The sequence below is a fragment of the Desmodus rotundus genome, chromosome 1 (genome assembly GCF_022682495.2).
Source record: "Desmodus rotundus isolate HL8 chromosome 1, HLdesRot8A.1, whole genome shotgun sequence".
Classification (NCBI taxonomy): Eukaryota; Metazoa; Chordata; class Mammalia; order Chiroptera; family Phyllostomidae; genus Desmodus; species Desmodus rotundus.
In genome coordinates, this window is record NC_071387.1 from 89,267,065 (window position 1) to 89,279,567 (window position 12,503).

The 12,503-nt window shown below is 37.2% G+C and overlaps 1 protein-coding gene across 1 annotated transcript in view; it reads left to right on the forward strand.

The window, feature by feature from the left end:
• Positions 1-12,503, forward strand: part of LOC112304812 (phospholipid-transporting ATPase ABCA3-like) — a 328,364-nt gene that overhangs the window by 204,186 nt on the left and 111,675 nt on the right. The gene's annotated exons all lie outside the window — the stretch shown is intronic.

A 12,503-nucleotide genomic window follows, 5' to 3' on the forward strand; every position in this document is an offset into this window, starting at 1 on the left:
GTGGGGGGCATGAGAGAAGCAACCACACATTGATATTTCTCTCCCTCTCTTTCTCCTTCCCTTCCCTTCTCTCTAAAAACAAATAAATAAAATCTTTTTAAAAAACCAAGAACTTACAAAACAGCACCAAAAAAACAAACAACCCCATTGTAAAATAGGCAAAGGACCTGAATAGACACTTCTCTAAAGAAGACTAACAGATGGCCAGTAGACATATGAAAAGATGCTCAACACCACTAATCATCAGAGAAATTCAAATAAAAACCACAATGAGATACCATCTCAGACCTGCCAGAATGATTATCATCAATAAATCAAAAAAACAACTGCTGGCGAGGATGTGGAGAAAGGGAACCCTTTTGCACTGTTGGTGGGAATACATATTTGTGAAGCCACTATGGAAAGCAGTATGGAGATACCTCAAAAAATTAAAATGGATCTGCCTTTTGACCCAGAGATTCCACTTCTGTGTGTATATCTGAAGTAATCCAAAACACAAATTTAAAAGAACATAAGCACATCAGTGTTCATTGCAGCATTATTTCCAATCACCAATATATGGAAGCAGCTCAAGTGCCCATCAGTAGATGAGTGGATAAAACAACTATGGGACATTACACAGTGGAAAGTACTCCATAAAAAAGCAGAAAATTTTACCCTTTGCAATGGTATGGATAGACCACTACACTGGTGAAACAAATACCATACCTATAAGTGGAACCTAATCAATAAAACAAACAACAGAGCAAAATATAACCAGAGACATGGAAATAAAGAACAAACTGACAGTAACCAGAAGTGAGAAGGGGGAAGGATCATGGGGAAAAGAAGGGAAAGGGTCTTCAAGGAACATATATAAAGGACCCATGGACAAAGCCAACATGGAGTTAGGATTGAGTGTGGGAGCTGAGGGTGGGTGAGGCAGGGGAGATTGGTGGGGGGAAAAGGGGGACAACTGTAGTTGAACAACAATAAAAAAGAAAAAGGAAATAATCAAGTCAGATAAAGATAAATATATGATTTCACTCCTATGTGGAATCTAATGAACAAATTGAACGAACAAGAGAAAGAGAGACAGACTCCTAGATAGCAGGATGAGAGCTAAGGGGGGGAGGGTTAGGGGGGGAGGGATTGAGCAAAAAAGGAAAAAGGACTTGTGGACATGGACAACAGTGTAGTGATTGTAAGGAGGTGGAGGTGTAAGGGGACTAAATGGTAATAGAAAAAATACAATTAAAATTTATTTAAAAAAAAAAAGAATAGAAAAATGCCAACTGATAAACATTGAAGGAATGATAAAATTAGAAAAGTCACAATTTACTTTTGTTGATTATATTCCAGTTAAAGGTGAGATCATATGGGAACATGATCAACAACAACAAAAAAGCAAACAAAATATAACCAGAGACATTGAAATTAAGAACAATGTAACAAAAGCCAGAGGGGAGTGGGGAGGGGATAGTGGGGAGAGGGGTCTATAGGAGCTACTATAAAGGACACAAGGACAAAATCAAGGGGGAGGATAGAGGTGGGGGAGGGAGGTGGGACTGGCTGGGGTGGGGTGGAGGGAAGGGGAGAAAATGCAGACAGTTGTAACTAAATAAAAATAAATAAATAAAATTTTTAAAAAGTCACAATTTACAACAATCAGTGTAATAATTGAGGCAACTATTATCAGTGAAAGCAAACTATTGGGTGAAATTTGAAGTACAGGATAATTGTGTAGTCAACCTTATTTCCTCATCAAATAAGGTGCAAATGAAATGTGGAGAAAGTCAGACACTACCTCAATCAAGAAATCAAAATTTATATCAATGACAATGAAACTGACATCATGTGACTGCAAAGTGATGCGCCTAAAAGTACACAGCATCTGTTGTGTAGTATTCTTGCTAAATAACCTGAATCTAATCATGATGAAGCATTGCAAAACCCATGTTAAAAACCTACAAAACAACTGGCCTTTAAAAACTTTAAGCCAAACGAACAATGTTAATAAAGACCAAAAAAAAAAAAAGGCTATCATCCCATTCTGTATCAAAGAAAATAAAAAGAACATATTAACTAAATGCAATGAATGAAATTGGGAAAAAATTGTACAAGTAACATCATCAGGACTTTTGAGAACCTCCTCATAACTATGAAAAGATATTATGTATATAATGAAATGGATTGTAAACCCTATATTTCATGAAACTTGGACACATCTGAAATCATATAGAAAACACAAAATGAAGGAAAGATAAGTAATTTGTAGATCGAGGAACTTAAAACCTACAGGTCCACAGAGAGGAAGAATGAAGAAAAGTCAGGCAATTCAACTTGAACATTACATCCAGCTACCATAGCATGGGGCTGAGAGGCAGAATTCAAAAATAACAACAGTTTGTAAGTCCTCTAAAGATCTCTGGATATGCAGCACTACCCCACAAGATACCTGAAATATTTCTAGAGAAATTAAGTAAAACTGTTCTTAGACTCAAAAACACAAGGTGCTGATGTAGGGTGTAATGGAGGTGGCCAGGCTAAATTTGGGATAAGTAAAAGGAATTTCCCATACTGAATGTTGAGGGCCGTAGATCCCCCTTTCCTTGCTTCATATCTAAAATTCTCCTTTCCAAGTTTGAGATTAGAGGACACTACAGATATCTAGGAATCCCCAAAGAAAAGCTGACTTATTACCCTGGAGGGAAATCAATATGTCTCTTCTCTTCTGTTTCCTAATCATTTAGGCTACAGCTTTATAAAATTAATTAATTTCAAAAAAGAAAGCAATTGGGTTAAAAGTTGAACCCTAACCCAATACAAATGCTCTCTTTATAAGAGAAGGAAATTAGAACATGCACGTGCATACATAGAGGGAAGACCATGTAAAGACACAGAGAGAAGAAAACAACTTAGCCAAGGAGAGGGGCTTCAGGAGGAACTAACTCTGCTGACCCCTGAATATGAGATTTATAATCTCTAGAATTATGAGAAAATAAATTTCTGGCATTTCAGCCCTTCAGTCTGTGGTAATTTGCTATGGCAGCCCTCGCAAACTAATTTTGGAACTAGGGAGTGGGTGATGCTGTAAATAATAAGTAAAAGTGTGGAAATGACTTTGGACCTGAGTAATAGGTAGCAACTGGAAGAGTTTTGAGGTGCATATTACAAAAAAACCCTTGATTTTCTTGGACAAACTGTTGATAGAAATACAGATGTTAAAGGTGTTATGGTGAGAACTCAAAAAGAAGACACTATAGAGAAGCTTCTACTGTCTTAGAGATATATGTATATCATCATGAACAGAATAGTGATAGGAATATAAACATTAAATGTGCTTTTGGTAAAATCTCAGATGGAAATGAGAAACAAGTTATTGGAAACTGTGGGAGAAATGACTCACATATAAAGTGACTAGAAAGTGTCAAAGAATTTGGGCAAATTGTGTTCTAGTGTCTTCTGAAAATCAGAACTTGTAAGTGATAAACTTAGATGTTTAGCTGAGGAGATTTTAAGCAAAGTGTTAAAGACATGGCCTGGTTTCTCCTTGATACTTATAATAAAATGAGAGAGGAAAAAGACGAATTGAAAAAGGAATTGTTAAGCAAAATGGAATAGGAACTTTGAATAGAGGACTCATGGACATGGACAATGGGGGGGATTGACTGTGAAACTGGGGGGAGATGGATGAGGGTGAGCGAAGGGGAAAGAGGTGGGAGAACTGTATCTCAACAACAATAATTTTTTAAAAAGGAATAGGAACTTAAAGATCTAGAAATTACTCAACCTATCCATGTTACAAAAAATGAGAAAAAGTGTTCTGAGTAGAATATCCATCAAGAGTTCGCTGGAAAACTATTTGCCAAAAAGATTATGGGTATATGACCTATTGAGGGCCAACTTGTCTGACACTTGAAATAAAGGAAAGCTGACTTCTAGGATTCCACAGGGCAGAGCAATAGAGTGATCTAGTTCATTTCAAACAAAATCATGCACTCCTCAACAATTACTTCCACACTGGGTCCTGTCATCCAACCAAATTCTCCTCATACATAAATAATGCAGCAACACCATATTTCTGTCATAAATTTCAACATTTCTACTTTTTTATGCAAAAATATGCACCAACCTTCAAGGAAAGAAAAGAATGACCCTAAGGGCAGTTCAGAAGTCAGGAGGCTGCATCTGTTAATACATTCTTGAGGACACAGGCCCAGGGGATGGGGTTATCTCATCTTCTGGTCCAGAAGGGCCAGGCCTTCCACCCAACACCATGGGGACAGGACCACTGCCCTGGGACAAAGATGAAGGGCCTCTGCCTAGGGACAAGGGGATGATGTCATCACCCTGGTGGACCTAGAAGTCAATGACACCAAAATGAATTATAAAAACAGAGCATTAAGAAAAAGAGTATATTCTTTTTTATGATTTTTTACTTTTTATTCTTTCATTTTTATGCTAGTTTATTCTGTGGGGGTCACTGTTAATTTTATCTAACATAAAATACATTTAACAATGATGATGTAAAATGCCTATTTTTCTTTTTTTGGCTTCAGTGAATATTTTTCTTTTTTTATTTTATTGTTCAAGCACTGTTCTCTCGACTATCCTCCCCATATACCCCCGCCCCTCCCACCCTCAATCCTATCCAAATTTGGCTTTGTCCATGAGTCCTTTATACTTGTTACTTGAAGACACTTTCCCTTCTTTCTCCCATTATCCCCTCCCACTCCCCTCTGTTTTACTATCAGTTTGTTCCTTATTTCAATGTCTCTGGTTATATTTTGCTCACTTGTTTGTTTTGTTGATTAGGTTTCACTTATAGGTGAGATCATACTGTATTTGTCTTTCACCACCTGGCTTATTTCACTTAGCATAATGCTCTCCTGTTCCATCCCTGCTGTCATCAAGGGTAGGAGCTCCTTCTTTCTCTCTGATGTGTAGTATTCCATTGTATCAATGTCGCATAGTTTTTTGACCCACACATTTACTGATGGGCACTCAGGTTTCTTCCAGCACTTGGCTATTGTATAATGTGCTGCTATGAACATTGGGGTGCATAGGTTCTTTAGAATTGGTGATTCAGGATTCTTAGTGTATAATACCAGCAGTGGAATTGCCAGGTCAAAAGACAGTTCCATTTTTGGTTTTCTGAGAAAATTCCATACTGTTTCCCACAGTGGCTGCACCAGTCTCCATTCCCACTAACAGTGTACTAGGGTTCCCTTTTCTCCACAACCCCACCAGCACTTCTTTGTTGATTTGATTATGATGGTCATTCTTATGGGTGTGAAGTGATATCTCATTTTGTTTTTTTTTTAATTTTTTATATTTTTATTCAGTTACAATAGTCTGCATTTTCTCCCCTTCCCTCCACCCCACCCCAGCCAGTCCCACCTCCCTCCCCAACCTCTAACCCCTTGATTTTGTCCTTGTGCCCTTTATAGTAGCTCCTATAGACCCCTCTCCCCACTATCCCCTCCCCACTCCCCTCTGGCTATTGTTACATTGTTCTTAATTTCAATGTCTCTGGTTATATTTTGTTTGCTTTTTTCTTTTTTTGATTATGTTCCAGTTAAAGGTGAGATCATATGGTATTTGTCCCTCACCACCTGGCTTATTTCACTTAGCATAATGCTCTCCAGTTCCATCCATGCCATTGCAAAGGGTTTAAGCTCCTTCTTTCTCTCTGCTGCATAGAATTCCATTGTGTCAATGTACCATAGTTTTTTGATCCACTCATTTGCTGATGGGCACTTAGGTTGCTTCCAGGACTTGGCTATTGTAAATTGTGCTGCTATAAACATTGGGGTGCATAGGTTCTTTTGTATCAGTGTTTCAGGGTTCTTAGGGTATAATCCCAGCAGCGGAATTGCTGGGTCAAAGGGCAGTTCCATTTTTCGTTTTGTGAGGAAATTCCATACTGTTTTCCACAGTGGCCTCACCACTCTGCATTCCCACAAACAATATACTAGTGTTCCCTTTTTTCCACATCCTCTCCAACATTTGTTTGTTTATTTCTTTATGTTGGCCACTCTGACCGGTTTAAGATGGTACCTCATTGGGTTTTAATTTGCATCTCTCTGAGGGCTAGCGATGCTGAGCATCCTTTCATATGTCTCTGGGTCCTCTGTATGTCCTCCTTGGAGAAGTGTCTGTTCACATGCTTTGCCCATCTTTTAATAGAATTATCTTCCTGGAGTGGAGTCACGTGAATTCTTTTTATATTTTGGAGATCAAATCCTTGTCCAAGGTGTCATTGACAAATATGTTTTCCCATACGATTGGTTCCCTGTTCATTTTACTGATGTTTTCTTTAGCCATAGAGAAGCCTTTTATTTTGATGAAGTCCCATTTGTTCATTCTTTCCTTTATGTCCCCTGCTCAAGGGACATATTGGTAAACATGTTGCTGCATGGAATGTCTGAGATTTTCCTGCCTGCATTCTCCTTTCAGACTTTTATATTGTTGTGACTTATATTTTAGTCTTTTATCCATTTTGAGTTTATTTCTCTGCCCGGTGTAAGTTGGTAGTTGAATTTCATTTTTTTGCATGTAGTTGTCCATATCTCTCAACACCATTTGTTGAATAGGCTATATTTACTTCATCTTATGTTTCTGTCCCCTTTGTTGAATATTAATTGACCACAGAGACATGGGTTTATTTCTCGGGGTTGTATTCCGTTCCACTGATCTATGTGTCTGTTTTCATGGGAATATCAGATTGTTTTGATTACAGTGGCCTTGTGGTATAGTTTGATATCAGATATTGTGATCCCTCATACCTTGTTCTTCTTTCTCAAAATTGCTGAGGTTTTAAGAGCCATATATGGTTCCATAAAATTTTTTGAAATGTTTATTCTAATATCTGTGAAATATTTCATTGGTATTTTAGTAAGGATTGCATTGGAATAAAGACTGCCAGCCAAGCGGAAGCTTAGGTAGATACACTTTGCCTCCTTGCAAAGTTAAAAGAAAGACAACCAGGTTAAAAGCAAAAAAGCAACCATAACTGCCAAAAAAATTGATCTCCATGGAATTTTGACCACCAAGGAGTTAAAGAAGAAATATTCATCCAGACTGTGCCACAATGCAGTGGAGTAGCCCCACGCTGGTAAATACATACGGCTCCACCCCTTACAATGTAATAGGTGCACCAAGACAAAGAAATACGGCCCAAATGAAAGAACAGATCAAAACTCTAGGAGGAAAAACTAAGTGATGAGGAGATAGTCACCCTATCAAATGAAAACTTCAAAACATGGATAAACAGAATGCTCACAGAATTGATTGAGGATGGTCACAAAATACAGGAAAAAAGTGAACACTATGCAAAATAAAGTAAAGAAAAATACACAGGGAACCAACAGTGAAGGGAAGGAAACCAGAACACAAATCAGCAATTTGGAGTAGTAGGAAGAAGTACACTTTCAACCAGAAAAAAATGAAAAAACAAGAATTCAAAAAACTGAAGAGAGGCATAGGAACCTCCAAGACAACTTTAAACATTCCAACACCCAAATCATAAGGGTGCCAGAGGGAAAAGAGGAAGAGTGAGAAATTGAAAACTTATGTGAAATCATAATGAAGGAAAACTTCCCCTATCTGTAGAAGGAACTAGATATGCAAGTCCAGGACGCTCTGAGTCCCAAAGAAGTTGGATCCAAGAAGAAACACACCAGGGCATATCATAATTAAATTATTCACAGTTAAAGATAAGGAGATAATCTTAAAAGCAGCAAGAGAAAAGAAGAGAGTTACCTACAAAGGAGTCCCCATAAGAGTATTAGCTGATTTCTCAAAAGAAACCTTACAGACAAGAAGGGACTGGAAAGACGTATTCAAAGTCAGGAAAGGGAAGGACCTTCACCCAAGATTACTGTATCCAGCACAGCTATCATTTAGAATGGAAAGGCAGATGAAGTGCTTCCCAGATAAGGTCAAGTTAAAGGAGTTCATCATCAACAAGCCCTTATTATATGAAATGTTAAAGGATCTTATCTAAGAAATAGAAGATCAAAAACTATGAACGGTAAAATGACAACAAACTCATAACTATCAACAACTGAACCTAAAAAACAAAAACAAAAGCAAAGTAAGCAAACAACTACAACAGGAACAGAACCAGAGAAATGGAGATCACATGAAGGGTTATTAGTAGGGAGGGGGAGGGGAAAGAATTGGGTAAAAGGTACAGGGAATAAGAAGCATAAATGGTAGGTATGGAATAGAAAAGGGGGGGTTAAAATAGTATAGGAAATGGAGAAGACAATGAACTTATATCTATGACCCATGGACATGAAATAAGTGGGCTGGGGGATGCTGCGGGGATGTGCAGTGTAGAAGGAAATAAAGGGGAGGAAAAAGGATTGTGTAAAATCTATAAATTGCTTTGGGTAGTATGGACATTTTAATGATGTTAATTTTCCAATCATGAACATGATATATTCTTCCATTTATTTGTGTCTTCCTAAATTTCTTTTTGGTGTTGTGCAGTTGAGTACAGATCATTTACCTCCTTGTAAGGTTTATTCCTAGGTACTTTATTTTTCTTGCTGCTGTATCAAATGGGATTTTTTTTTCTTGATTTCTTATCTGTTATTTTGTTGTTGGTCTATAAAAATGCCTTTGACTTCTGATTATTGACTTGAATCCTGCTGTTTTGCCAAATTCACTTATTAAGTCGAGTAGTTTTTTGGTGGAGTCTGTAGGGTTTTCTATGTATACTATCATATCATCTGCAAACTGATAGCTTTACTTCCTGCTTTCCAATTTGGATGCCTTTTATTTCATTTTCTTGTCTAGTCACTGTGGCTAGGACTTACAATAGAAATGGTGAAAGCAGACATCCTTATTTTTTTCCTGACCTTAATGGGAAAGCTTTTAGATTTTGTCCATTCAGTATGACGTTGGCTGTAGCTTTCTGGTATATGGACTTTATTATGTTGAGGTATGCTCCCTCTACTCCAACTTTGCTGAGTGTTTTTATCATGAATGAGTGCTGTAAATTATGAAATGCTTTTTCTACATCTATTGAAGTGATCATGTGATTTTTGTCTTTCCTTTTGTTTATGTGATGTATTACCTTTATTTATTTGTAAATATTGTACCATCCTTGCATTCCTGGGATGAATCCCACTTAATCATTGTGTATGATTTTTTTAATGTATTGCTGGATTCGGCAATATTTTGTTGAGGATTTTAGCATCTCTGTTCATCAGTGATATGGGCCTGTAGTTTTCTTTCTTTGCTGTGTCTTTATCTGGTTTGGGGATTAGGATGATGCTGGCTTCATAAGAAGAGTTTGGGAGACTTCCCTCTTCTTGGATTCTTTGGAATAGTCTGTGAAGGATAGAGGTTAGCTCTTCCTTAAAGGTTTTACAAATTTCTCCTGTGAAACCATCCAGTCCAGGGATTTTGTGTGGCAGAAGTTTTTGATTACTGCTTCGATTTTGTCAGCTGTTATTGGTCTGTTCAGGCTTTCTGCTTCTTCTACATTCAGTTTTGGAACATTATATTTTTCTATAAATTTGTCATTTTACCCTGGTTTTCAAATTTCTTGGCATGTAGTTGTTCATAATAATTTCTTACAATTCTTTGTATTTTTGTGGTATCAGTTGTAATCTCTCCTCTTTCATTTCTGATTTTGTTTATTTTGGTCCCCTCTCTTTTTTTCTTAATGAGTCTGCTTAAAGGCTTGTCAATTTTATTTATCTTTTCAAAGAACAAGCTCCCATGTTTATTGATCCTTTGATTTGTTCTTTTAGTCTCTATGTCATTTAGTTCTTCTCTGATCTTGGTTACTTCCTTCATTCTACTCTCTCTGCACTCTGTTTTTTATTTTTCCTCCAGTTCTTGTAGATGTATGGTTAGGTTGTTTATTTGAAATATTTCTATCTTTTTTAGGTAGGCCTGTATCACTATGAGCTTCCCTCTCAGAACTGCCTTCCCTGTGTCCCACAAGTTTTGGACTGTTGTAGTTTATTTTCATTGTTTCCAGAAACTTTCTGATGTCTTCCTTGATCGCATTCTTAACCCATTCATTGTTTAATAGCATGGTATTCAATCTCTATGAGTATGAGTGTTTTTGAGTTTTTTCTTGAGGTTGGTTTCTTGTTTCAGTCCCTTGTGGTCAGAGAAAATGCTTGATATGATTTCAATTTTCTTGAATTTGTCAAAGTTGGTTTTGTGTCCTATCATATGGTCTATCTTTAAAATGTTCCGTGTGCTTCTGAAAAGAATGTGTACTTTGCTTCTTTGGGGTGAAAGGTTCTATATATATATATTTTTTTTAAGTCCATTTTATCCAAGGTATTGTTCAATGCCACAATATCCTTATTGATATTTTGTTTGGAATATCTATCCATTTTTGACAGTGGAGTGTTAAAATCCCCTAGTGTTAGTGCGTTGCTGTCTATATCTTTCTTGAAGTCTTCCAATATTTTCCTGATGTATTTGGGTGCTCCTATGTTGAGTGCATATATATTTACAATGTTTATGTCTTCTTGGTGGGTTCTTGCCTCGAGTATTATGAAGTGTCTTTCATTGTCTCTTTTTATGGCTTTGTTTTGAAATATATTTTGTCTGATATAAGTAATGCTACCAGAGCTTTTTTTCTTAATGAGTCTGCTTAAAGGCTTGTCAATTTTATTTATCTTTTCAAAGAACAAGCTCCCGTGTTTATTGATCCTTTGATTTGTTCCTTTAGTCTCTATGTCCATTTCCTTGGAATATTTTTTCCAACCCCTCACTTTCAGGCTGCGTAGTTCTTTTTTCTGAAATGGGTCACTTGCAGGCAGCATATGTTCAGGTCATGTTTTTTTGTCCATTCAGCTACCCTATGTCTTTTGATTGGAGCATTTAATCCATTAACATTTAAGGTTACTATGATAAGTACTTATTCATTCACCCCCCCACACAAACTTTTTCTGTTCCTCTCTCATTCTTTTCCTTCCCCTTCTTATAGCATATCTTGTAGGGCTGGCTTGGTGGAGGTGTATTCTTTTAGCCTTCTTTTGTCTGGGAAACTCTTTATTTCACTTTCCATTTTAATTGAGAGTCTTGCTGGGTAGAGGAGTCTTGATTGCAGGACTTTGCTTTTCATTGCTTGGAATATTTCTTGCCATTCCCTTCTGGCCTGCAGTTTTTCTGTTGAAAAATCAGCTCCTAGCCTTATCAGAGCTCTTTTGTATGTTACTTCTTGTTTCTCCCTTGCTGCTTTTAAGATTCTCTCTTTGTCTTCATAACTAGGCATTTTAATTATGATGTGCCTTGGAGTAGACCTCTTTAGACTCATCTTGATTGAGACCCTCTGTACTTCCTGAGCTTGTGTGGTTTTTTCCCTCTCCATATTATGGAAGTTTTCTGTTATTATTTTTTCAAACAGGTTTTCTACCCCTTGTTCTTTTTCTTTTCCTTCTGGTATACCTATGATTCGAATGTGGATGCATTTCATATTGTCTTGCAGTTCCCTTAAGCTATCTTCATTTTTTTTAGTCTTTTTTTGTGCAAATGCTCTACCTGCATATTTCTTTCTACTTTGTCTTCCAACTCACTAATTCAGTTCTCTGCTTCATCCAACCTGCTTGTAATTCCTTTTAGCGTGTTTTTTATTTCAGAAATTGCATTCTTCATTTCTTCCTGGATCTTGTTTATAATTTCTATTTCCTTTTTCATACTGTTGTATTTCCTACTTAGTTCCTTGTAGTTTTCTGTGAGTTTCTTGAGCATCCTTATAACCATTCTTTTTATTGTACACCTGATAGTTTGCTTGCCTCCACTTCATTTAGCTCTTTTACTGAAGAGTCTTCCCTTCCTTTAGATTGGGTGTTCTTTGTATCCCCACTTTAGGTGAGGCCTTTTGTTTGTTTCTGCAATCCCCAATGCTGTGCTTTGCTAGCTTTCTTTGTATGGTGAACTTCTAGGGTAGGAGTTCTGTGGGACTCAGTGGTGTGGTCTCTTTCATACCCTCTCAGTGGTGTGGGTGCTCTAGGGTTGTCCTTTCTTCCATTTGAGTAGGCTTTCTTGTTGTTCTTGGGTTTTAACTGTTCCTGACTCCTTTGCTAGTGGGTTATCTCCTCCAGTGGGTTTTCTGGTATGCACAACTTCCACCTTATCTTGTACATGATCAGGGACTGGGCAAAAGCAAAATGGATTAAGACAGTGGGAGAGTATTTTATGATATTTAAAGTACCAACAAATAGAAAACAGGAGATCCTCTGGAGAGGTAAAGCAATAACCATGATATTTCACCCAACTAGCCACTTTTTATAAAATGTGAAAAAGAAATAAGACTCTTATTGGAGGGGAAAAAGAATGTGAGCTGACTCCAGAAAGCAGAGCACTTATGCTAGGTTAGATGGTGAGATACAGTGAGAGTAAGGAATAGAAGCTTGGTGTATTGTGTGAGAGAATAAAGTTAATCACAACTGTAATAAAGCTCAGGAATATAGTGAAATGGACCAAGGCCAGGGAAGTGTGCTGTGTGGGAATTGGGACAACAATAAAATAACATAAAA